At 38.8% G+C, this 27,145-nt stretch overlaps 1 protein-coding gene across 5 annotated transcripts in view; it reads right to left on the reverse strand.

Moving 5' to 3' along the window:
• The window catches only part of SMOC2 (SPARC related modular calcium binding 2), a 144,479-nt gene that overhangs the window by 101,397 nt on the left and 15,937 nt on the right, over positions 1-27,145 (reverse strand). The window lies entirely within an intron of this gene.

Consider the following 27,145-nt stretch of genomic DNA (forward strand, 5'->3'; position numbering starts at 1 on the left):
ATTACAAAGCTGAAAACAGCAACTTGGAGTCTTAGAGCAAAACCAGTGATGGCAGAAAGGTTCTTCACAACAAAAATGCGACGGTAATGGAAACTTGTCTATTTTGTTAGCTGTGCACTAACTAGCCTACAATAACAAGCTGAAAAGTCTATTCTAAGATCAAATATGATTTTTAACATCAACAGTCCCCTAAAATTATAACCATGATATGTTGAACCGGTCTCAGTAAAAGAGGCCTGAAGAGAAAATGAACAAGGTAGGAGAATCTTATAAAACACTTTATGAAACAGAATAGATCATTTATTCTTGCAATGTCTGTATTCAAAATCTAAAGACTCCTCAACAAAACAGAAATTTCAGATGTCTTTTATAGAAATATTTGTATTTGTGCATATGCTTGCCTATAAAACTAGATGCCAAGACTGAAGAGAGAAATGTTATAGCTTGCAGTTTTTCCAGTGAGATCATTCTTATAACATGCACAATGGAGTCATCTGCCATTCCAAAGTGCCCCATCATGGGCAAGCAGGAAAGACAAAATCTGAGCCAGGCTGTGTGCAGAAGAGACGTGAGTCAGATGATTTTTTTTCATTTGTTACCAACCAACAAAAACTTGTGACTCCTGTTTTGAGCATTTTCTGAGCCATGGCATGGATTGTCCATAGCTGAAATCCCTCTAGGTATGTCTCTGCCACAGTGTAGTTCACCCATGGGTCAGAGTCCCAGGGGACTGTCCTTGTGCCAATGCAGGTAACTTGTGGTATACAGTGTTTTTTTTTGGACTGGCACAAGGCAGTTCTCTGACACTGGAGAGATGTGCAAGGCCCTTGCTACTCAAACCCTGTCAGTTCTGTCCATTGTACTACCCATTCTCCCTTTATCAGAAATTCAATCTCATCTCCTCCAGAAGAAAATGCGTGGATATAGGCTGACAGAAGTAATTTATTTTGTTCCCATTATGAATATTCACAGATGCTCCCCTTTCTACTTCTGCTACAAAGCCACACCAAACCTGATCTAACTGTTCATCCCTCCACCCCCAAGACCTCAGGCACAGTTGATGAGTTTGGCATCATCCTTGGCACTGTGAAAAGCAGGAGCTGCTCACCCAGAAACATGCTGCCAAAAAACTAATCTGTTCTGATGTTGCTGCATGCCAGTCAAAACCAAAGACAGGACTTTTAACTTCCAAGCTCCTGAAAAGCGGGAACTAGGGAGGAGGTGAACTCAGTCCTCAGATAAATTTCTGTGTCATTCTGCTGTTTCTGAATAAGTACAACATTAAGCAAGGCATATAGCTACCAGAGATAATTATTCTCCTAAGCATCAGTAGGCACCTGAAAAAAAGGTGTTAATCCAGCTGAAGTACTGGTTTCATTGGTGTTACTTCATCATCATAAAATCTAGGTACAGAAAATTTTGAACTTCAGATTAGAAACTGAGACTGCTAGGAGGTAAATTTCAAGGAAAAAAAAAAAAGGACAAAAGGTAGTATTTGAGCAGGAAAGAGTTGCACAAGCTACACAATTCAGAAAACATTTGCTAAATATCATTTCCCTGCATGCTATTACACACACCAAAAAAAAAATGCATAAAGAGAGTCATAAATTTCTGTAATCTTCATACTTGAACTGTGGTCTGTTTGCATTTCCTACCACTTTACGTGAGGAAATACAGATGCCTTTCTGGAGACTATGCCTGAAAAGGGAGAGACAATCTCAAAGGTATCACTTTAAAATAATAGTCATGTGGTTGGATTTTGACCAGAATTCTTATGTTTTAGTGGCACAGTAACATAATAAGCTTCAGAAGCAAATTATTCACAAATTACACAAAACCCCAAAACCTTTATTCCTGGAATTTAGCTATAGAGCTCTAGGAGTGGGGAAGAGATGTTCCTTCCCTCTCTCCCTTTGGTGCTATTTTGAAGATCCTTTTTGCTGGCACAAATCAATAATCAGCTGAGCTGTGTGGGAAGGGATGAAAACTAGAGTCATTTCCCTTTACCTGCAAAATGAGCAATAGTGAAGACAGGCTTTCATTACTCTGACCCACCTCCAAATTATGTTGGTCTCCAGGGCCTGACCAGGTGCCCTGATAAGCTGCAGTGCAGGAGGTCCCAGTGAGGTCCTCCAAGCCTCCCTTTCTGCCAGTTTTAGGCCTAGCTAGGACTGTGGAAAGGACTTCTCACAGAAAAACTGACCACATGGGGCCTCTGGCAGAAAAAAACGGACTCAATCCCCTGCTCTGCCAGACTTCCCCTGTGGATTTGCCGATAGCAAGTCAAGTGATCTCCCTCTTCCTATTTTGCAAAGGAAGGATCTGAGTACAGCCTCTCTGTGTGCATAAGACTACCCCTCTGTAAAGGCTAGGCACTTTGCCACCCTTAATTTATGCTCAGCAACATCCCTGTTGAGCAGAGAATTATCTTTCAAAAGCACAGGAAGGCTTTGTGACCCACAGCAAATCATGTGGTAGATCAGGGAACTGAACCCCAGCACCAGAAAAAAAATTACACAGAGCAACAGTCTAGCCTCTCTCCCAGATTTCTTCCAGACTTTCCTCATCTTTTTTGAGTTTTTGCAGGATTTAAGATGGGCATGCCTGATCACAGTGGACAAACCACAGTAACACAGTGGACAGAATAACCCCTTACTCATCCAAGGAACAAAATCTGCTCCCTTGAGAGCTTGATAGTTCACAGATAAAGTTATATTTTAAAGGGCATTTATCCAAAGAGTTTTATTTAAGTATTTTATTATTTCAAAGCCTTAGAGGAGATTAGGGTAAATTATGGGTTCAAGGATATTCGAGCAACCTGGAAAAGCAGAGGATGAAGACATACCCGGGAGACAAAACCACTTGAATAGCTTGTTGGTTAGCCAAACCTCACTGGAGAATTTGGGTTGTACATTTAAACAATTTCCACCAAGCTAGTGTAACGGAGGCATTTAAGAGCAGGAAGGAAAAAAGGCAAGTAACTGTGAGAAAAGATAGCATACAAGAGAGACGAGCAAATATACTTATAAAAAAAAGAAAATATTCAATTGACATTTGGAAGATACTCCATTGCCTTCTTTACTCAGCAGCACAAGGTGATACAAATCCAAATCACATTTAGCCAAAGGAATAGATAAGTATGTCAAAACTAATCATAGAATCATAGAATGTCCTGAGTTGGAAGGGACCCACAAGGATCATCGAGTCCAACTCCTGTCCCTGCATGTGACAACCCACAGTTCACACCATGTGTCTGAGGGCATTGTCCAGTCTCTTCTTGAACATGTCAGGCTTGGGGTTGTGACACCTCCCTGGGGAGCCTGTTCCAGTGCTCCACCACCCTCCGCGTGAAGAACCTTTTCCTAATGTCCTATCTAAACGTCCCCTGGCACATCTTCCTGCCATTCCCTCAGGTTCTGTCGTTGGTCACTAAAAGAATTCAGTGCCTGCCCCTCCTCCTCCCCTTGTGAGAAAGCTGTTGACCATGATGAGGTCTCCTCTCAGACTCATCTTCTCCAGGCTGAACAAACCAAGTGACTTCAACCACTCCCCATACAGCTTCCTGTCCAAACCCTTCACCAACTTCATAGCCCTCTTCTGGATGCTCTCTAATAGCTTTATATCTTTTTTATGCTGTGGCACCCAGAACTGCACACAGTGCTCCAGATGAGGCCACACCAGTGCAGAGTAGAGCGGTAGAAATGCCGAAATAAGCAAGGACTATGGGGTTTCTCATGGGCTTCACTGTTTGTATAAAGAGAAACAAGGAGAGTCAGTGACACAAAAACTGGCGTCCTGCCGATGCACATCTTAGAGCTGTACTTTGCTAAGAAAATATATCTTTTGATTAAAAAAGAACAGTTTATAGAAAGAGAAGGATGATTCTAGATGGACCAGAAGGTGATTCACCCTGAATACTGGCTCATCTATTTCTGTCTTTAAGTTCATTTAACAAACAAATCTGCTATTGTAAAAACATGTGATTCACTGAAAGGCAAGTTTAAAGCAGCATTTTTTGTTTAATGCTGGTAGCAACTGAGATTAAGCCAACAATAGCTGAGCAACCTGAGGTGGAACAAAAACTGGACAATTATGGTTAAACCTTATTAAAAAGCAAACCACTTTTAACAGAAAGGTGTTCCTGCCCCTAGCAACACAGAAACCAGCCTAGTCAAGTTTCAGAAAATTGTTTTCAAGTACAAATTGGAGCTTATGCTACAGATTAACAGGCATGAGTCCTCAAGTGGAGCTGCTTTAACTTACCTTCTTTACATTCTTAAAAAAAAAAAATATATATATATATATACAGTATCAAATTCATTTCAGCCTTTCCAAAGCATTATACTTTACAACACCCAATTTCCAAGGGATCTACTATTCAATACAAAGGCAGTGATTTAAATTCTCACATAGTATTTCTGAGAAGATGAATGGGAATATACCAGAAAAAATATTAATTATTAAGTTTACCTCAGTTAATAAAACCAAAAGTCACTATAAACTGCATGTATCCACTTGACAGAAACAAACTTTGATAAAATATTATTTACTGTCATGTTTCATGCACCATGGAGTTCCAGCATTTTGTTTCACATCTTGCACACCAAAGGCTTTTAATACTGGTTGACATGTGCCCCCCTGTAGCATCAGAAGTCCCAGTGATCTTTCATCCCTCTGTTACTGGAGTTTGCTAACACTAGAATTGTCAGAGTATGAAGCACCAGATACCTGAAACCTTACTTATGCTGGAGAAAATTATTTTTACTCTGTTTTCTGTCCTGCTTTATCATTCAGCTTTGTTCTTTTCACTGGTCCCACATCTGTGCTGTGAACAGTCAGGATGCTTATTTCCTCAACCACAAGTAGCATGTTGCAGTCGATGGGAAAGTTTTTCCAGTACCTCAAGAGCAGGCATTCCATGGTTTCTTTACTGTGCTATTAAACCATTTATCAAGATAAAACGCTCATAAACTTGTTCACTGCTATGGCAGAACACTTCTCTTTACTTTGCACTATTCACTCTTATGCAGTGACTCAGTGTCACTCCCTCTGATCTACATCCTGCCATCAGAGCACTGCTAGGGCAGAAAAGGTCTTCAGATGAAACTGATCACATACACATCAGTGTATTTCCAACGCAAAAATCTGGGATCCCACTGTCTATAGTGCAGAGCAAGTCTCTTTCCAACCAAACAGGCCACAGAGTATACTGGGAGAAAAATAGTGCATGGCTAGAGAGTAAACAACTGTATACATCTACAAACCAAACTACCAGTGCAAGAAAGCAGAAGAGCTGAAACGAGTGTTACAATCTGGTCATGGGTAGACCAGGAATCTCTCTCCATTGGAGGAAAAGCTGATGACAGAGGCTGAGGTGTACAGATTAGTTACTGAATCTGACTCAGAGCCTGTTAAACAGTAATGGGAAATGTTCTGCTCTACATTTCACAACATAGTGCACAGCTGTGGATTGTCTTTGGTCAGAGACCACTGTCTGTCTAATCCAAGCAAGGCAGAGGACTGTTCCCCAACTTCTTTTTTTAATTCTTTATTTTTTAATTTGGGCCGGCTTAACTCTAAGAAAGTTTGCTTGCAGTCCTGTAGAGACCTCCTCAACACAAACAGTCTGCACACAGAGTATAACTCCTAACTATGCTAAACCTATTTTTGCTTTGCCTTAATGCAAATTTTCCTACTACAGCTGAAGACCCAGAAACTGCTGCTTTTCTGCCTGTGGAGAGAAACTCCATTCTGTTCTGCAAGATCAGGTTGGAGTCTGTGCACTAGGAAAATAAAAGACCCTCAAGTTCATGGATTTGGATTCTTCATAAGAAGTTTTCAACACTTCTTCAATTTACAGACCCCTTCAATTTCTTCTGGACCTATATACCTTCCACTGACAGTATTTGTTTAAACCTACTGACAACAGGTTTTTATTCTGTTACTTTTTGTGGACCCCTTATAACTGATATACTTTCCCTTTGACCAATGCTTCAGAATCTAAAATGAAATTCAAGTCTGCTTGCAAAACAGGAGAAGGAGAATTTGTCTTTGGGGCCTCAGGGCCAAAAAGGCCTGAAAAAACAAACAGAAGAGAAAAGATGGATGCTCAACATCACTGCTTTGCTTGGAAAAGCCTAGTGCAGGCTATAGCTTTGAAAGGGAGTTTCTTTATCCTGCATCTGGTTACTGTAAGATGTTGAGCAGAATGGTCTGACTTCCCTGCTACTGGCATGGGAGATCTCTGAACAAACTATGGAGCAACGTGCTCTAAAGTGGCTCTGTGCTTAGGGTTTTGTGCTGTTGAAAAATGTGCTGATTTGCAGAGATTTATGTAGTCATGCTGTTTCTGTCTGATAGCTGTCTGAAGGGCAGATGTGGAAATCTCCAAGCTAGGAATATCTTGCTTCCTCCAAGTTCATCTACAATGGGAAATGAGTCAGACAATAATAATATATATTTGTGTGTGCGTATATATGTACATGTGTACACATACACCATCGTGTATATATATCCATACATGCAGACCATAATATGTAAAGTCATATTCCCATGTATATTTCAGACAAAGGCAATGATGTTTAGATATCAACATGCTATAGTCTGCCTCGGAGTAGACTTTAACCAGCTAGTCTGTCTCAGTTAATCTGCTTTATTAAAACATCACTCATTTTTTCAATGTTTATTTAACCACCCTTCTGCTAAAGAATGAAGGAAAACAAATCCTACTCTCATACCAGTGGCACAGAAAAACACTCAACCCTAGCATTGAAATGTATGGAAAACCTAAGTTCTCCTTATCCTTACTATTGAGTTATTTGGACAGTAGTAGAAGATACCTTCAAAATGACAACTCGGTATAACTGCTGTGTTTAACCTACCTTTAACAGATTTGTTCATCTTGTACTGTCTCACTGAAGTAAAACAGTCTCTCTTATAGCTGAGACATTGTTTTGTTGAAAAGGACCCTGTTATACCTCTGAACACGGACACCCCCCCTTTGCCTCATTATATTTCACGAAACTCTTCATGTGTAACTGAAGACATCATACCTCTTTCCAAGGAAACTTCAGCAAAGATGGTTGAAAGAAACAGCTAGGGTATGCAGTTTCACCAAGCGGTATGTTGAGGCGTGGTTTTCTTTGGTATTTTGTAGTTGTGGTGGTGGTGGGTTTAGGTCTTTTTTGTTTTTTTATTCATTGTTTGCGTGGCTTTTTTTGTTGCTGTTGTTTGGTTGGTTTTTGATTATTTGGGTTTTTTTAAACACTCTTGGGTCAGCACCCAAAGTCAGCTCCAAATTACCTATCAATTAGAACAGTGTTGTGCTTTACTCCCTCAGGGCCTGGAGGGCAGTGGAGCTGTTGGAGACTCTCTACCAAAACTACAGTAGCATGTGCAGCCACGTAAACTAGGAGGGACTGAGCTGAAATGGAAGCAAACTGCGTGACACATGTTCTTTCCTGCTTTGAAGAAAGGATGGACATAAATTTATTACACATGCAACCCCAAGTTTCATCACTACCATACCACAAAAATAGTTCCTCCCATCAGCTCACTAACTTGAACAGATTTCAGGTGATTTGGTGATATGACAGTATTTCAGTATTTCTGATCTACTATGGACTGATTATTTTGGGAGCTGAGAAGGCAGGGAACCACAACCAATTCAGAAAATGACTGGGAAGCAGGGAGGGAATGGACTCTGTAAGGGGTTCAAAAGTGTCATCTGAGTATATTTTTCTTCTATTTATTATATTTTTAATAAAAAATGAACTTAATTACTTTGGTCTCTGGAAGCATAAGGGAAGTTACAGCAAAAGAGCATTCTGTGCCATTTAAGCATTCTTAGTATATCAGGAAATCTGATTAAAAGCTACAAGAACAAAGGGTCCAAATCTTTTTCTCTCTATTTGGCTTTGTCTTGAAAAGAAACTTCAAGGTAGTGCAATCATACCTCTTGAAGGGTTATTCTCTTGAATAGCTTAATTCTAGGATCTGATTCCATCCCTACTAAGGTAAATACACAGACTTCAATAGGAGAGGGTTTGAGCTCCTATTGAGTAGCACTCAGCCCTGGTAAACTACCCTTTCAGAAGGACCTTTCACTGATTCATTTGAATACTCCTACAATATAGTCTTTGGAAGCACAGAGCACTCACTCCAAATGAGTGATGCCAGAAGCTGCAAAGTCTAAGCATCAAAACCAATGTATGAACGATTTGTTGGCATTGACCTCATATAGCTAAAAATGAACTAGTGGTCATAATTTTCAAGACACAATGAACACTGTCAGTGACACTAAAACACTCATTATCTTACTACATTAATTCACTTGCAAGATTAAGAGCCCTCCATATTTCACAAAACCACACATTTTTGCGAACTGAGGCTGGTGTACTCACTATAGATAAAAACAGTCCACACATTTAATACTGTAGGTATTTAGAAGTAATAAAAGTGCACAACAGCAACAACAAATAGACTACAAGTTTTTTTCCTTCCAAAAAATAGTTTGCTCAGATTTTTAGTGATCAAAAAAATCGTTCAGTGATTTTTATTATAGTTATTTTGAACTCCAGTTTAACATAGGTGGTTTATTTCATTTTGCACCATCAAAAAGTTAAATTGTAACCAAACTTAGGATATCAGCTTGCTGTACGTGTTGTCTGAAAATCAAACTGTAGATTGAAATGGAAAGCACCGCATTTGTAAGTACAGTGCTGAAATCAACATTCTTAAAAAAGTGGTAAAAAAAAATTACAACTCCTATCAGGAAGGTGGTGTCCTTTGTATATATGTACAACTTCTAATTAGAGAGATCTCAGCCTTTTTATTTCTTCAGTAAATACATAGTGTTTCTTTCTCTGTGTCCAGCAGCGTTACTTCTTTTGGTTTTGGAGTACTACTAGTGAAGCATAGGGGTTCAACAAAGTCAAAAAGCACCTACAGATAAACAGATCTTGGGTAACCAGAGACAAAACAATCTACCATAAATTTATACTGAAACTCAAATGGAAAGAGTTTCTAATTTGAAAGGTATTCTATTCTGCATGTACTGCAATCCCCTAGTTTTAAGATGCGTCATGTGTCCAGTGTTCTGCATTTTTCCCAAGTCAGTGGTAACTTTATGCCCTTCATTCTTGTGGTATTGTTACTCATAATCTTTTCTTTGGCGGGTTGCTGTCATTTATAGTGTTTCTTCTCACTTGCCAGAAGACACACAGGGAGAAAATAAACAGAGAAACAGTGGGATGCATTGTCTATGTATTGAATTATCCTCTAGTTTACTTAAGCTTTTCATGAGTATTGACCCAACTTTCAAAATACAAGTGAGCTAGCATGACCATCCTGTGAGCCAGTTTCCTCACACACAGTTAATCTGCTTGGTTGGTGTCTTTAGTAACATCAGCTATGATTTGGGAAAATAGACACATTTTATATTTTGATCTTGTTCAAAGGCAGCTCACATTAAAAATATTTTGGTTTCTAAAATGTTGAAAAGCTATTCTAAAATGCAAATAAAATCTATCCAGATCAACATTTCTATATTTGAGGATTTTATTTTAGGATTGAAGAACATCAACACATACCTTTAAAATGTCTGAGGTAGCTTAAAACAGTACTACTAAGAGCAATGACCTATAACTCAAAATAAGAAGCATTAGGTTGCACCTCTGTCACAATGGCCAGAAGCCTCTTCATCCACTGGTACAGCACATAGGACATGCAAAACCCCAAAAATGAGCTTCTACATGGTCTCAAACAATCATCTCCAGGGCAAAGTATTGCCATCCTTACTGTTCTCTGGAATCACAAGAGGGAAATCTTTTTCCCACCTCCCCTCTGCTCTCTTCTCACCACATTCCCAAGCAGTGACCAGCTCTCCATAGCAGTCCAGCAACAATTACATCGGGGGATGGCAAAAGGACAACTTCATTACAAGCTCAGGGAAAAGTAAATAATTTAATAAAGGAATAGGGGGACCTCCTCAAAAGCTAAAGTGAAACGGTACTGGATGTTGCGTTACAGACTTGCAGGAAACAATCTCCTTTTGCGGGGGGACAGAAAGGCTCAGCTGAACAAGGCTTTTCTATATCTGATTTTCTATGCAACTCTATTTAATGCCTATCGTGATCAGCAAGCAACTGGCCACTCTCCATATGGCTGGTTGCCTTCTCTTCCTGGGGAACTAAAGAACATGGAGGGCATCTCAAATGACGAAGACACAGTATGAGACAATATCACAACAGAGCATTTCTTTTTATAATTTAAATCAAGTAAGAAACTGATTCATGCAGGGTAGAAACTCAATAAGACATCAAAGGTCTAATACCCAGCCCATAAAGCTAACTTGCTGACAATAACTGCAGAGCTCTAACTCTCTTACATTTATCACTGCCATCAGCTTCTTCAAAACAAAGTGTTTTGGAAGGAAGGCAGTCAGCTGAGTCTGGGTGGCAGATTTTGCTCTTGTTAAACTGTTGATCTTAAAACAACATGCTGCTAGGTTTAAATACTGACATCTTTAGAAAGAAGAAATCACGCTAAAAGCGAACAGTTAAATAGTACACATTTGGAATATACAAGGGTTTAACAAGCAAGTCTAATGAGAAAAAAACACTTTCCATAAGGACACAAGAACCTGGCTGTGGTTTTCCCAAACCACTGGCAGTTCTACTTCCTCCCAGCTTTGGGATTTTATGGAACTCTTGTATGTTTGTTTGTATGTTGGGCAAAAACATTTTTCCTTTAATTTAAACCATTGTTTTCCAAGGAAAAAAGTCATTAGGAAGCCATTTTTTTCTAATCATTATGGGGACATTTGCAAAAAAACCCCCTTGAATATGAAAAACAAAATTTTGTATGTATCTAGAAGAGAGTAGGAGGAATCAACAAACCATGATCTAAACCAGGCAATTTACCAGAATAAAAAATAATTTTTCCAAGTTCTGTGTCACATTTTAACTGCCTTCTGTCTTCTTTGTAGCAGAACACATTTTCCTTTTTGTTCTTTGCCTTCTACATGCCACTTGGCCAGTAGCTTTTAAATCTGTCCTAAAAGATTCCCCAGCAATTCTAGAGCATGTTAAAGAATCATTGTGCCAGCAGTTCAAACCATTAGTCTATTTCCACGCTGGGCCTTTATGTGTGAGACTTCTCAATAGCTGAAGGAATTGTTAGGGATGAGAAACCTGATGGAGAAGAAATTGCAGAGTTTCCACTTGAGTACAATGAGCAAAGACCTCATCATGGTAGGGACTGTACTAAAAAAAGCCCCAAGGAAGCTGTGATGGCAGTCACACGTGCTGTGTTGTGGATGAAGAATCAACAATACAAGAGACTACTGCACTCCAGAAGAAAAAAAAAAAAAACAAACCACTGTGAACAGACAGAAGAAGATAACATCAGTCAATCAATTGGGATCTATTGGTAAAAATCACATATGTCTTTTTAAGATTTTTTTTTTAAATGGGATACAATCAAAACCAATTCTTACACAATTAATGAAGTCTAGATACTCTTTATTAGTGATAAGGAAACTCTTCCAAGTACTTTGAAAATACAATAGATAAAAGTACAAAACCTCTAAAGAATGGGTATTTCATTTTAACAGAACCCATCGCCTTCTAACAGACATACCCATCCCACCAGTTCCACATCCTCTTCCTCCCCTGTGTACAAGTTGTTGTCTTTCTTGGAGTCTGGGACCTGGCTCTTGAAAATCATATTCTGTCTTTCAGTGCTTGTGAGCTCAAGCAGAACAACCACAGCCACAGCTTTGTTTCTCTGTTGTGTGCAGTGGCCTAGAAAGCCAGCAGTGAGATGTCTAAGTTTGACCAAATTTAATTGACAAGGGAGGAAGAGAAGAAATAGAGAAGCCATTTAAAAAAAAAAAAAAAGCTTAAACTTTGCTCCCTGTCCTCTGTCTCACAGAGATGAGGAAGTTTAGATGCCACAGCAGTTGCTAAGGCATTCTCACCTCCCCATAGGCTGTTGCCTAAGGAAAAGGAGCATGAGGTGACAGGCCTAAGAATAATTGCTCATTCATCTCCCTTCCTTCTAGGAAGAGGTTGGCCAAGCACCTAAGCAGAATTACAAGCTGCCCACCACTGGCTACTGATGCTCTGTGGACAGTGCTTGACTATGTTAAAAAGCAATCTGGATAAAAAGACAGATGTCAATCTCAACATCTTCAGCCATTAATATCACTTGGACTAGATGAACAAGGGGATTTTTCCAGGCGCAACTTATTCAATAGTTTACTCTATTTCAACACATTTGCCATGGGTTTGTTGTCACTGGCTTGGACTCATTCTCCCAGGTAAGGAAGTACGCTCAGCTGTGAAGCTGTCTGACAGAAAGAGGAGCCAAAGTACCGCAGATTGCTGATACAAATGACTCCAATTACTTTGTGGCATTTTCCCGTTATTGAGGTAGTCCATAGAAAATGGACAAGCTTTTAAATACTTCTTGTGGATTCACACATTTTAGAAATATTCTCCTCACAATTTGTCTCTGAAGAAGAGAAATTCCACTAGCATCATTTTACAGCCAGTAAATTTAGTCACAGAGATGTGGTGGCTTATCCAAAGTCACAGAGGAAGTCTGTGGCAATACTGGGAATTAAACCCAAGTCTCCAAGAACTCATTCCTGTTTTCTAACCACATGCTTCATCTTTCCAAAAGTTCTTTCCTACAAAAAGATTTAGTCATGGCTGAAAAAGGTCCGGCTCATTAACAAAGTAAGGACACAGCAAGAGAAACTGTATGAATCTGTCAAAACTCACATGTGGATTTTTTTTGTTAAAAACATTTGAGAATGTTTTGTAAACTAGATTATGACCTTCTTTGTTTCCATTTAAAAAATCTTTGCTGAAGGTCATTTTTAATGGGTTCTAGGATGATGTTCCAAGGCAAAAGCATGGGCTGAGTTGTTTTGGCTCTGAACACCATTAATTCTCTCAAGTTTTGAAAAACAGTGTGGTACCAATTGTTTTTTTAGCTTTCAGGGCACATCCTGAATTCAAGGTCTCGCACAGTTTGCACTTCTGAGCCTAGGGAAATAGAAGAAAGCAATAACACAGATGGTAAGAGGTACATACCTGCAATATTCTTTCCTTACAAGAAAAGCAAACAAACAAAACCCAAAAAAACAATGACAGAATTGTAAACATATCCATCAAAACACAAAACAGGTGTGATACATTAATGTTTCTATAGAAAACTGTTACTGTTAAGGCAGAGGTATGTTTTTCAAGATTTTTCTAAACATTGGTTTTTGCCACCAATTTGCCTAAAAGCTGTACCATGGTGCTTCTCAAAGGCAATATTTCAACCAAATTACAAGTTTACCTGAGAAAAATAGTAAATACTCCAGCCAAGAGGGATATGTCCCTTAACATGGCTTCCATACCCAAATACTTGAATCTTTTCTTCTCTCAGTTGGAAAAGCAGAGAGGATTAGCAGAACAAGGAGCTGATCTCATGATTTATCTGCTGCATACCATGCTTTTAATATCACAGCATCTATCAGATAACCAAAATAAATTACAGTGGAAAGCCTTGAACATAGAGTATGCAAGATGTATGTCTGTTAGGTGCTCTAAGTGGAATGCAACTGTGAATTGACTAAACTCTTTACTGTCCTTGCACTGAAAGTTTTATTGAGGAAACTGGACTCTGCTTGAAGTTGAGAATGTTTTGTTTCTGTAAAATATTGTTGAACCACAAGAGGATCCAAGTTAACTAAATATGGAGCAAGAGATGTTTTTGTATACCAGCCCAAAATTTTCTGTTACTGATTCATTGTTAACTTATGACTGGTTTGGATGTGATCTTAACCAACCATCATTGGTTTTGGGAGGTGAAATGACATTAGTCAACTGAAATTAATATGATAAAGAACAGCTCACTCTTACTGCTTAAGTAAGTCCAGTCAAAGTTTGGCTTCTTGCAACAGTGTTCCAGTCCTAACCTTTGAGAAAAAGCAAATACAAGGAGGCATAGTTAATTTCATTTATCATATGATTCCTTTCTCCTGAACTCAAAAACATAACAGCCTTGTACCGATGGAAATGAAACGTAATATCATGTTTTCACATATACAGAACACCCAAAGAAACAATAGACGAATCCAGCATTTTTCCAATGGTAGCTTTATTGCATACACAGCTTCATAAAGTGTTACTGCTTGTTACCAAACATTATTCTTTCCTCTTCATAGAATCATAAAATCATAGAATGCTAGGGATTGGAACGGACCTCGAAAGATCACCTAGTCCAATCCCCCTGCCGGAGCAGGAACACTTAGATGAGGTTACACAGGAAGGTGTCCAGGCGAGTTTTGAATGTCTCCAGAGCAGGAGACTCCACAACCTCCCTGGGCAGCCTGTTCCAGTGCTCTGTTACCCTCACTGAGAAGAAGTTTCTTCTCAAGTATAAGTGGAACCTCTTATGTTCCAGCTTAAACCCATTACTCCTTGTCCTACCATTGTTTGTCACCGAGAAGAGCCTGGCTCCATCCTCGTGACACTCACCCTTTGTATATTTGTATACCAATTTTGTATTTGTATACCTATATTTGTATTCCTATTTCTAAGCCTAAAAATCTTGTTGATCAAGAGATATCCCACACTCTTTCAGCAAGGCTGACATAACCCTGCACAAGAACACAATTAAAATCTTGGTTTTTGCTTATAGTAAAGTCCCACTCAGAAAATATTAAAACTTAAACTCTGGAAGTGACAGAGGACTCTTTAAAAATGAAGAAAAATCCTGTGAATATATATAAACAGTGGATTTTGAGACTATATCTAACAATTCCTGCAGAAGTAGTACAGACAAATGTGAGTTTTTAGGCTGAATCTTGAACTCCAGATAAAGGACCAGGTGACTTGGTGCCACCAAGAGAAAAGAGATGGATTGCAGAAGTTATCTACTGTTAAGCATACATAAAATTCCAGTACAGAATGTCAGTGATAAGTGTGCAGGAGACATGGTTCTCAGCAATTAACAGTCTTCCAATTTAAACCTTTAAGCCCTAACTTGAATTGCTTTAGTTATCTGTGGGAGAGAACACAAACCATTTTAAACCACTATAACAGTATGTAGCTTTAAAGTTTTAGGGTTGTATGAGTTTCCTCAATCACCCCATAGGTTGCCTTTTACCTTCGAGTTTTCCCTAGTTTAGCTCTGCTTTTGTTTATGTGCAATATGTAATACGAACTCTTTTATAGTTGTATTCTGGCATGGTATAAATAGATATATTCGAATATGTGAAATACTGCTGTTCTCAAGGGGAATCAGTCTATGATGAATGGCAACTTAAAAGGAGGTGTTAGGATTTGTATGTTCCTTAGCGAAGACCCAAACCTTTGGTGAAGACAGGCTTGCAGATCTAATCATCTTCTTGCACTCTGTTTTATTACTGGCCGAGACCTATCTGAAGTACCATTTTCAGCTATCTGATAGAACATGCAATGTGACATTTCATGGGCCTCACTGTTTTCTCTCTTGCTCACTTAGTGGATTATATTTTCATGCTAAGTATTACTAAACTGATCACTGAATGTGTCTTACCCTTGATTTGCCCTGTTTTATATTGTTCTTGGCTAGAAGAGGTAAAAATGAACAACTCCCAGTGAGAAGTCTGACCATCTTCCTCTGGGAGAATTGTAGTTGTGCAGAGACCACATACCATCTTTGAAAAATAAAAATCTATAAGGCAGTTTCTCCTTGCTGCCATAATATGGTACAAGTCAGATCACTTTTACTAGGACAGAGAAGTCAAGCCCTCTCCTTTGATGAAACAGGAAAATAGCATTTGTATCCAAATAAAGATGCAATTAAAGGAATAGGAATTTCTTTTCATCTAGTGTGAGTCTGAAAACTCACAAAGATTAGATTCAGCAAGCCTGGAAAACTACAGAGGAACACTCAAAAAAGGATTCTGCAGCAACGCTTCCAGGAGTTCCTACTTCTAGCCAGGCCTAGAAATACCAGCAGAAAAGCCACACTTTAATCTGGAACAGTATATGCATACAAAAATAATGAAGGGGTTAAGGGATGACAGACACAAAAACACAAGACTTTTGCAAGCTCTGTCTAACCTAAAGAAAAGGCTAGGTTTCTTTACAGCTCAAAGTTCACTTGAAACCTTTATGTAATTCAACAGGGAAAGCCTGAGTGGAAATCAACACTTGATCCAGCTCTAATATTCTCTTTACCTCAAATACTTCTGTAATGTTGGTTCCTAACTGATGATGAGTGACAGCCTTAAAGATGAGAGGCAAACAGCACAATGACAAATCCAATGTCCTGACAGGGTCCAACAGGACATGGCTACAGTACGTGTGAAGAGATGGCATGAATGGTAAAAACCAGCGAGGTGGGGGAAGAGAGCAAGGATACAGCAGTGGCACTAGAGGGCTATCTTAAAAGACAGGTCTCAAATGGCCATTTTAGACAGCTGCCATTCCAACTCCTTTATATTTTGTGTTTGCTAGCATGTCTGCAAGATGTTCACGCACATGTGAAGACAGATTTTCCAAAAAGCTGATGCAAAGAATACATTTCATTTTTATACTACTAGCATACAGAGACATCATATGGAAAGCACAGATCTTTCCTCGCTTATCATCTACTGGCACCAGTTGCATTGACTTTAGTAGAGTTACTCCTGATTTACATCAGTGTAAAAATAAGTCCAATGTGTTCAAGGAAATACTGTGCACAGCTGGGACAGTTTAGACACATGAAATAGATGTTTGTAACACCATGTGGTTAAAGAAAAACCCAAACCACAGAGTTTAGATCTGAATCCAAATCCTCCTCAAGCTTGGTGTGTTTTAGATCCAAGATTTTGATTCAGACCTTTGTCTATATAAATTGTAGCAATTCACAATTTGCTGTGATTTTAACAAATACATCATACTGAACAGATCAGCACCTACTTCGTTTTTTACAGGCTTTGTGGTAACTGATAAATTAAGTTGTGGAATATGAACAGTAATGTGTACTGATCTAGAACAAAAGAGAAACATGGAAAATAAACATGTTAACAGGCAAGTGTCAACTTGATGTTCCATTGAAATTATAATTTCCATTGTCCATGACTCAGACATGAACAGCAATTTGCCATATCAGCAAATATGTGATAATTAGAAGAACTTACTCCACAGTTAAGCAGTAGGGACAACTACAAGATAAGTCAACAATTTCCAGCACAAAAAAATTGCTACAGCTCCAAAACTAGTTTCTGCTTAAAGTCAGAGGTCCACTTCTATGATGACTATCCATCAACCTCAGCTGTTTCCTAGCTCAAATATTTGTGGGAGGGATTGAACTCTGTTAGTGGCATTAACTTCAGCAATCTTATTTCCTTCCACAGGATATGCCATTGATCACTTATACATTAGAAAGCAGAACTTAGATCTATCTGAAAACTTTTGAAATGCAAACAAAACTTACAGGAAGTATTAAACAAGCAAAAAACCTTTCTCATTCAAGGGGTCTACCCTAACTTCCAGCAAAGGCAAAGATCCAATAATGTGAATCTGAAGTTAGAAAAATTCAAACAAGAAACAAGACTGAACCATCAGAAAGAAAGGTAGTTTATCAGATGGATTTCCAGGATTTACGTATAAGTATTAAAGAGAACAGAAGTTACCCAGCCGTGAATATGCACATACTTAATACTTCCTTCACTAATATTTTTCTGAATTTGAAAATATGCATTTTTAAAATTAATATCCTGAAACTGGTTGTACAAGAAGTAATTAACCCAGTAATAAAATCAACTCATCTTCCCACTCTTGAGAATCAGTATCCAAACCAAAATATGTCAACTATGTGGTTAGTTGTGGGAAAGAGGTTTCTTTCCTAAAGTCTAGGCCAGGAATCCCAGGTTTGAGAAAGCACTTTCAAATTAATTTAAAGGTCTACTGACTACAGCAACAGATGTGTTCTTTCAGAGATGGTATATGCTGCCAACCAAGCTGACAATTCAGAAATATAGAGAATATGCAGAATAAGCCTTCATTTCCCCTTTCACTCTGAGCTATTATAAACCAGTAATTTAAAGAGTTTTCATAATATTGTAGTTAGACAGTTTCAGTTCCCTTTCTTCAGTAAGCAGTAATGGAGAACAAAAATGCAAAATTCAAGCTCTATGCTGGATATTAGTACTTATGGTTACTAGATGCCAGCCTTTTTCTCAATGCAATGTTTTCACAACTAATCCTTCTTTCATCTTTTCCAAATGTGATAATAGCCTACTCACTTGCTCCCACCCAGCCACTTATACCATTCCCATAGATTTCCCAAACAAAACTGTGGCAAAACTATGTATTTTAATCAAAATCAGGTAGTGCTATGTCTGCTATTGTCGTCTGAGCACTAAACATGAAGACGGTGAACAGAAATACGGTTTCTTCGGTCTTCATATCAACAGTGACACCATTTATTAGAAGAACACTACCAAAGCTCTTTTTGTTTCCAAACATGCATAAATTAAGTCCAGTGCCTCAGAGTGATCCACACTGCAACACCTGTCACATCCAGATGGTTTTGTTTGCTTTTGTAGTAACAAACACAATGCTTTCACAAGTTGGGAAGACTGTTTCAGTGGGTTTGTTTAAATACAGGATTTAGATACATCAGTCTGTTTATGCATATATCTCCATATTTATTTACCTCTTCAGAATTAGCTTGCATGTGAAATCAGAATATTTTGTTTGTTTAATACAAAGCATATGCCTAGTTACAGTAGCCTTTTTGAGCACCTCTCCAAAAACCCCTGAGCTTGGAAAGACTTGGGGATTGAACTATTTCAGTTGAAGTGTATCAAGGTCAAATTGTCAAGGAAATGCATGGGAAACTCGCTTTACTACTGCTCATACTGCTGTTCTCATATTAAATATAAGAGCTTTAAAAGCCAGATTTATAGAAAACTTAGGTTTTTTGAGTGACTTAGGTATGCTGTAGTTCAGTTCCAGTAAAGAACAGATTGTTTACTGTGCAAGCAGGGAGGATAGGTATTGTTTTACCCAGAAAGTGAGTTCAGGAAACGGAATTAATTATCAGTATCTTTCTTTAAACAGGTAGTTAGAAAGTAGGAAGTAACTGTTTCCATTAGGCAGGACTAGAAAAATTCACCTATATTTGATTCACAACTGCAAATAACCCTTGGAGCTTGATTAAAAAGTCAATACTGAAATAAGTGGGAAAATGTCAACTGTTTCCAAGAAGATCAGGCCATCATTTGTCAGCCCAGCTTTATCTTAAGAGAATACACACAGATAAAACACGGGGTCCTGGAAGTACTTCATTTTGATTTTTCTGACTTCTGGCTGCTTGGAATATTCTTTCTACATTTATAGGTGGTAAGCATTCATTACAAAAACCCAACCATGTCTGCAATGATTGTTCACTCTGGCACAGGTTCTCAATTGTTTTTTTGTGAATAAAACTATAGTGATGAATTCACACACTAACAGTAACTGACTGAACAAAAATGTCTATGGTCTTTTATTGTGGATCAGAGGACCAGTGAACTGGAGTCCCAGTTATGTTTGTGACTGATGGATGCAAATCACAGTTTTTCGCGAACGGTCAGTGTACCATTGGCAAAACCATACCAGTGAAGAGGAATAGTCTGTCTGCATGAAAAAGAGTTTGATACAATGTAGCTACCTGTTAAACTCAGAAGACCCATCTATAAACATCAGTGATGTTTTTGGCTATTTGCCATTGGAGAAAATAATTTGTCCAAGTGAAATAATTTAATACACTTGGGAAATATTTTTCCAAGTAACTGATTAATTTCAGACTTTCTTTTAATTCTGCTTTTTGAACTCTGTACCAATCCATTATAAACTACACCAGCATGTGCAGCTATTGCTTTTTCTTGCAAGTTACATAACTCAGTTCAGCAGTACTGAAAATAATCTTCTAGATCTGAGCATTTAACCCTAGTAAGTTGACAACCTTCCCTACGCTGTGCCACTGTCTCAGTGAGAGCACAACTACCTACCAGAATCAGATAGAGAGATTTGCAGCTTGTGTTTTAAACTCATTTGACTTACTAAAGATTACATCATTAGCTAGATTGATCCATATCCATAGAACACATTCACTGGGTCAAGCAAAAGATCCTAAATATCCTTTTTTTCGGGACTCATAAGGACATTTCTTACCAAGATCAGGAGTTGAAAGTTTCCAGGCAAAATCAGTGTCTAAGGGGTGTTGGCCAAACCAATAGCTACTTAATTGGGAACAGCTTTAGCAAAACACATTACACATATGGAAAACCAGACCTGAACACAGTGAACTCTGCATCCTTGCTCTTTGAGATTTGAACCTTCTCTGGACTGTAGATTCAGCAGAGAAAGGCATCCCCATCTAACTTTTGATGGCTCTTCTAATAACTCACAAGAAAATGTGCTTTGCCAAGAATCACCTGGGATTTTTTTGAACTGTAAGCCTACCCAAGGAACCTGTAAATTACTTAAACTATATTATAGCTTTTCAGCTGGTGTATTTCAGTGCAGGTATAGAATTTGTGCTGAAAATGCTCAGCTTCAGGAATTTTCCTAGCAGCCTAAGAGAGTAAGAAAGTATTTACTACCTTATCCTGTGCTGTATTCTTTTCAGATTCTATTAACAGAAAAGCTCCATGGTCACAATCTTAATAGTTTTTTGAACTAGTGAACTCAAGCCAGTTTACAGGAATCAGCAAAGAGCTGCAAACAATAGTGCCTTTCTTCTCCAACAGGTAAGATCTTCATATGCCTCCAGGAGCCAGGTGGGCATGGATCTCTTCTGTTATTAACAGACAAGAAAACAGAAGAGGCTGGTGAACTTTTGCAAGGACCTATTTCTAATACAACCTTCAGTTAGACTTATTCTCCCAATCCTAGTATGAGCACAGACCAGAAAGTGTTATCAGCCTTTCTCGGTGACATTTATCTTTCAGGAAAGGTGCACGTTTCATCCTCAGACACCTGACAATATTGTGTATTTTTCCTATGGTGAAAGTCCCTATTCAACACAGGACTTTCTAGGGTGTTTTAATTATTTTAGTTTCATCCTAGTAGCTGAACAGTTTGACTACTAGATGAATAATATGGGCACATCAAGAATCACTAAGGAATGCTGCCTATCATCACTAAACACAGCAGTGTCTCACAGAAAACAAAATAAATAGCCATCATTATGATCCCATCTTTAAATACTACAGGTCAAACTCTTCCAAGTTGCAGCTGTGCAACCATTTCCATTTGAATAAATATTCATTGCTATAATGGGATAATTTTCCTCATGTTATCTAATGGACATATATAGCAGCTTTTATTGCAAGAGTAAAATAAAATCTTGAGGGTTTGAGTGGTGTAAGGAGGTTGACATTCAGCAGAATTCCCCAGAGTTCCCTTTTGAGAGATGTGCTGCAAATTCACTGATACAGAATGCTCTAGTGTACAACAAGGACCATGTAACTAAAATACACAGCAGTAACATAAACTAAGAATATTGGCATTGTGTCCCCAGCAATTTTGGATCAACTAACAGAAACACACACAAGGGATATAATGGCTTGAGCTCTAACTCTTCCTGTTTCCGTTGTTTTTGTTATGTGGCTCAGGGAACACCTTTTCAACATTCTTCACATGGTCCCCTTCCCATCATCTCCAGAAAGGGAGGTGACATTTAATCCTCCAACCATGAAGTTGTTCAACGAATTTCACACTGAGCTAATGCAAGAAAATTCCATCTTCTGAGAGCAACCATGAAGCTCTGAGTGCACAGGTTATGTTATGGCATGCAAGCTGGCATTAAGTCAGTTCTTAAGTTCAGCTCCATGGTCTTTTTCACTTCACTGCCTACAAGATTTTCCTGATGGTTGCTCAAACTACCTGCCTGACAAATCCTCTCCTCCATCCCATCTCTCCCCCTGAGGGAGGACTACATGGGCAGTAGGGATTTAGCCTCAGATTATCTAAACCAAAAAGGCAACGTTGAAGAATTTCAGTTTCCTCTGGACAAAGAGCTGGATAAATTCTCAGTTGTTCGTTTCAGATAGACACAGGTTTCTGCTGCCTCTAGGCCAAAACATCTTGACAGAGACACTTAGTTTGGAAGTCTGAGAGAATGGGATATTTCTCAACTCTTCTTTCCAATGACTTAATCTGTTTCCTCCACATCTCATAAGCAAGATTTCAACATCTCCCTCTTCCAGGTAAAACTAGATCAACCAACACAGTTGACCAGCACCCTTGACATCACTGCTGCTGTAAAGAGGTGCACAGACCACCTCACTAAAGCACTTCCAGGCATTTCACGGGAGTTCACAACTTCACACTTGAGAATAATCTTACCTGACGTACATACACAGAGATCTTTGCCATGAAGATGTTATATGTGAACAGGACAGGGTATGGAGGTAGCTGCAACAGTTCTGTAGAAGCAGGTGCCTCCCTCCAAAACCTTCCTGTTTCCATTGTTTCTGTTATGTGGTTCAGGGAACACCTTTTCTACATTCTTCACATGGTCCCCATGTGAAGGCATGGGAGGCCTTTCATTTAGGTAGCACAAAGCAAGAAATTTTAAGGCTGTAGTCACATGTTCAAATAGCTGCTCAATGCTGGTGCAGCAATGGCAGCAAAGAAGGGACTGGGGCCACCAAAACCGACGTTCTCCTCAGGAGACAACTGCACAGTAAAATGCCTGAAAGACACTAGACGGCATCAGGAGAAGATGGAGTTTAATTCCCAGACAGAATATCAATCTATATTGTCAAAACTCCTGCAGGATAGAAACACTATGCTTTTTTAAACCCTCCCAATTCTCTCCTTGTTACCACCTTGAGCTGAGGAGTTAAACTGTCTCCTGAATTACAGTTTGCTCGTACTGTACAACAGATCCTCGACAGCACCTACAGAAGTCATACAAGATACGAGAAGAACAGGAGACTACTTCCATTCAGACTTGCACTACTCAGGTTGCTTCCAGGTCTGGAAAAAACAAAGAGGGCACATGCTCCTTTCCTATTAGGCAAAAAAATATTTTAAAGTCACCTTGTCCCTACTTGTACTCTTATCAAGTAACTCCCATATAAAACTTTAAATCATTTCATGAGCTAATTAATGCCTATCCATGGTTAAAGCCATGATAACACAGTTATGCTGAGCTATGTGGTATCCTACAACTCAGAAATGTTTGCACAATACTCAGCTGTGCAGCACAGAAACAGTCAGAGAGCATAATGGCTATCCCCAAGAAAGATATGAAAGAAGGTCAAATAATCCTTCTGCATTAAAACAAAACAAAACAAAACAAAACAAAACAAACAAACAAAAACACAAAAACAAAAACAAAAAACAAACAAAACACTAACCACTTAGCAATGAAAATTTCCAAGACAACTGTAAGATTTCTTCCTATCATTTTATTCATTCAAGTTGATCAAAGAGGTTAACTACGAATGGAAAATCTGTAAATCCTGAAACTGAGTTTGACTTAATGTCCACCCTTATGAACAGATATGACAGTAACACAAATTACTTTGCAAATGCTTTCAGTGTAAAGGTTTCTCCTAAAGTTCAGAAAAAAAATCCTGATATGATGAAGAAAAAGCACAAAAGTAAAAATACAATTTCTGTTAGAGCAAGAAATGAGAAATGATTGTTTGGTTTTTTCTTCCTCTGGTGAGGAGAACGTGTCCTTCAGAGTTTTCCTGTTGTCTCAGAAAAGCTGGTGCTGGCAAGCACCTTTTCTTTCATAACTGCAAATAAGGCATGAAATTTGATCTTTTGTCAACAAGAGATCAGTTCTTGTGGCCCCACAGCTATTTCTGACCAAACCTTGCAAGATAATAGAAGCTCATTTCACTAAGGCATTTCTGAACATATGAAAACAAGTCATTTATCTGTTATTTACCTGCAACTTGCTTACTCAGTCTTCTGAAAATTGAAAACATTGCAAAATGTATATGATGATTACAAGCACAGTAATCTATAGCATCCCTGCACTGCCTGGTGGAGAACTGTACTGCCACACTAGTGTTCATGCAGGTGGATATGTTTACGCAATGCTGCATGGCTCTGAAAGCCGTAGCAGCTTGGGCACTGTGCCATGGTAACACAGTTATGCTGAGCAACATGGTCTCCTACAGCTCAGGAGTGTTTGCACAATAGTCAGCTGCGCAGTACAGAAACAGTCACAAAGCATCCATCCTGCTTCCTTCACCCATATACATGTAGACAGGCATGCACAAGACAGACATGGACGTGTCCCTTCTGCAGCTTCTGTCTCTGTCAGTCTGCCCATGCTTTCACAAGGTTTACTTGCACTTTTCAGTTTATACAGTATGGAAAGCAGAGAAAGCAATGTGGGAAGCAATTTGTTCATTTCCTGTTATAGCTTGTTCCAGCTCACACCGGAGGAGATTGTGGATGGAGGAACTTTATCTGCATGCTGGCAATCATGTCAGATACACTAATGTGAGTGGTCAATACTCTAGTAACTGCTGCCTTGCAAAAATATTCAATATGATGTGGAAACCTATAAAGACTAGTGCTCTCTAGACATACTGGGTGATGAGCTGTAAGACTGCTGAACACACATTGTTTCTGCAGTTTGTCTGAGACAATCCTCTGTGCAGATGGTTACATTTTGCTACAGTTCCTCACACTCACATCATTGCGATTAATTTCCCCGGGGTTCTCCCTTCAGTCTGTTTTCCTGACTTAAAGGGTGATGGGATCCTAGGTTTGGTGTTGTGCTTATCTTCTTGTTTGTGATTCTCCTTCCCCAAGGGAAAAGTCTTCATTCATCAATGACAAAGGAATTTCAGCATCATATCTGCGATTAAATCAGAGGTTTATTTTCTCTATTGTCTGTGTATTTAATTGCAACTTAAAGCTACAAAATCTGTATTATACAAAGCACAATGCTACACAATGCCAGCTATTATAGAATGAAGAGGTGGTTTACTGGGGTTCTTACATTGCCACCAGCCAACACAGTTTCTGTCCTGTAAAACTGGAAACAACAGCAGCTTGGCCTCTGCTGTCACCTTTTCCACATGAAATATCTGGTTGCTAGGATTTTTCATTGCAAGAATTACTTCACAGATTGCACAGCTATTTTTAGGGTGCCTACTGGATTGCAGCATTTAAAAACTCAGTTGGATTGCTCTGTTTGAGTCCTGAGAGCATGCTCCTCGTCAAAGTTTGGCTGCCTGGGCTCAGGGTCAATGGAGACAGAGCACAGCTGTGGCAGACCCCTTCTCCTGGTGTTCCTGGGGAGAGGCTCCCAGGTAGCACTGGGCAGGGCAACAACCCAGATTGGGATGTCCCCTGTCCATGGGAGCTGCTTTTCAGTCTAACTTTTGGGGCTTGGCCTCTGCCTGATTCAGTGCTCCTGACGTGTTGCAGCTTCACCATGGGCTCTGCACATACAGACCCAGACCCCAAACTATGGATAACTTCCCAGCTTGACATCAGCCCAGCCCTAGGGAGGTGCCTAATGCCCAGGGCTGGGGCTGCCCTGGTCACCCCCGAGCTGTCCTGTTCCTGACTTGAGGATGTGACAGGCTCTGGATACTCATGGGGACTCATCACTGCTCCAACTCCCTGGTCCTCACAGTGCTTGACACTAATGTAGACCGCTTGCCTTTCACATTGTATCTTTTACCATAATAAGAGGGTTTTGGCAGTTGTAGTGGTTCAAATAGAAAGGAATTGGTCCCACGAGAGATATATATAATGATTTGCTTTGGACTGAGGAAAGGAAATTCATATTTAATTGAATAATATGAGAAAAAGGTCTTACATGTGCTAATTCGTTGGATTCAAATGTATTTAGACTGGGTTATAGGGATGTTTTGACACTGGGTAATTAGAGAAGACAGTTGTAAGATTGGACTATTTTGACACTAAAGATTTTGATATGGGTAAGGTCACTGTGACACTAAGATCACACACATGATATAAATGTAAAAGAACTGTTGCTTACCCAATGAAACAGGCAACCTGAAATGTAATTTTCTATATAACACTGTTTCTTATAACATCTTTTAAAAAATACATAAATCAAATAGCTTGGGATTTTTCAAAGGCATGTTTGAAGAACGGATCTTTGGAGACATCCTCTGAATCACATCTTCAAACTGTTACAGATGATCTTATCTGCTATGCAAAGATTGTGAGTAAGAAAGAGATTAAAAACAAACAAAGAAACAAACAATTCAATAAAATAAGCAATTTCATTTTATAACAATTTGTCTTTGATGATAGTTATAACAGAATATTAATTTTTCTTCCCTATTTTTGCAGGCGTAAATCCACAGCTCTCTGTGACCATTTTAACATGCCTGGTCAGAAACAAAGTCAGAAAAAGTAACAATCAACCACTTGACCAGTCTTATCTCAATCTCTTGTAACAATAAACAATGATTCAAAATTGAAAGGTCAATTTTGCCCATATTTCAGATATATTTGAGAGATTTTCCTGTACTGACATCACAATTAAACAGTATTTATTACACCTTCAAATGTTTCCTGAATAAAGCCTGGTTTTAGAAGCTATTTCAAGACTGAAAGAAATTCAGCAAAATCTGCAGAATCCTTGGACATTTTTGCCATTCTGTATTGGAGGCTACGGATTTATGAACAGAGGGTGTGATACACTCTTTTAAAATCAGCTCAATATCCCCAAATCTTTTATCACAAATGTATATTCTCATATTAAAAATGGTAGAGGAACTCTCAATAGGAGAAAAGGTAATTGCAAAAAAGACAACACCAAGTACTGTTATATTGTCTTCAATATTGAAATAAGATGGCGTGATCGCTAACAAGGAGCTAAGTCAGAGAAGCTGAAGAGCTTGCAAATTTTGCAGAACTTCCAGGTTAGAAAAGATTCACAGAAGTGGCCTCAGTTGATGAAATTTACCAATTTGTATTAAGTCCTATTTATCTATTGTTACTGATGCACCACAAAACTATACAGGTAACTATAGTAACCTGTAGTTGCATCTATGTTACACTACACATTAAATACTACAGCTGCTTGAAGTTCCTTTCAAATAAAAACACCTACTTAAAAATTGCTTAAAAAAACCTGCCTACTTAAAAATTGCTAAATT

The sequence above is a fragment of the Patagioenas fasciata genome, chromosome 3, assembly GCF_037038585.1.
Source record: "Patagioenas fasciata isolate bPatFas1 chromosome 3, bPatFas1.hap1, whole genome shotgun sequence".
Lineage (NCBI taxonomy): Eukaryota > Metazoa > Chordata > Aves > Columbiformes > Columbidae > Patagioenas > Patagioenas fasciata.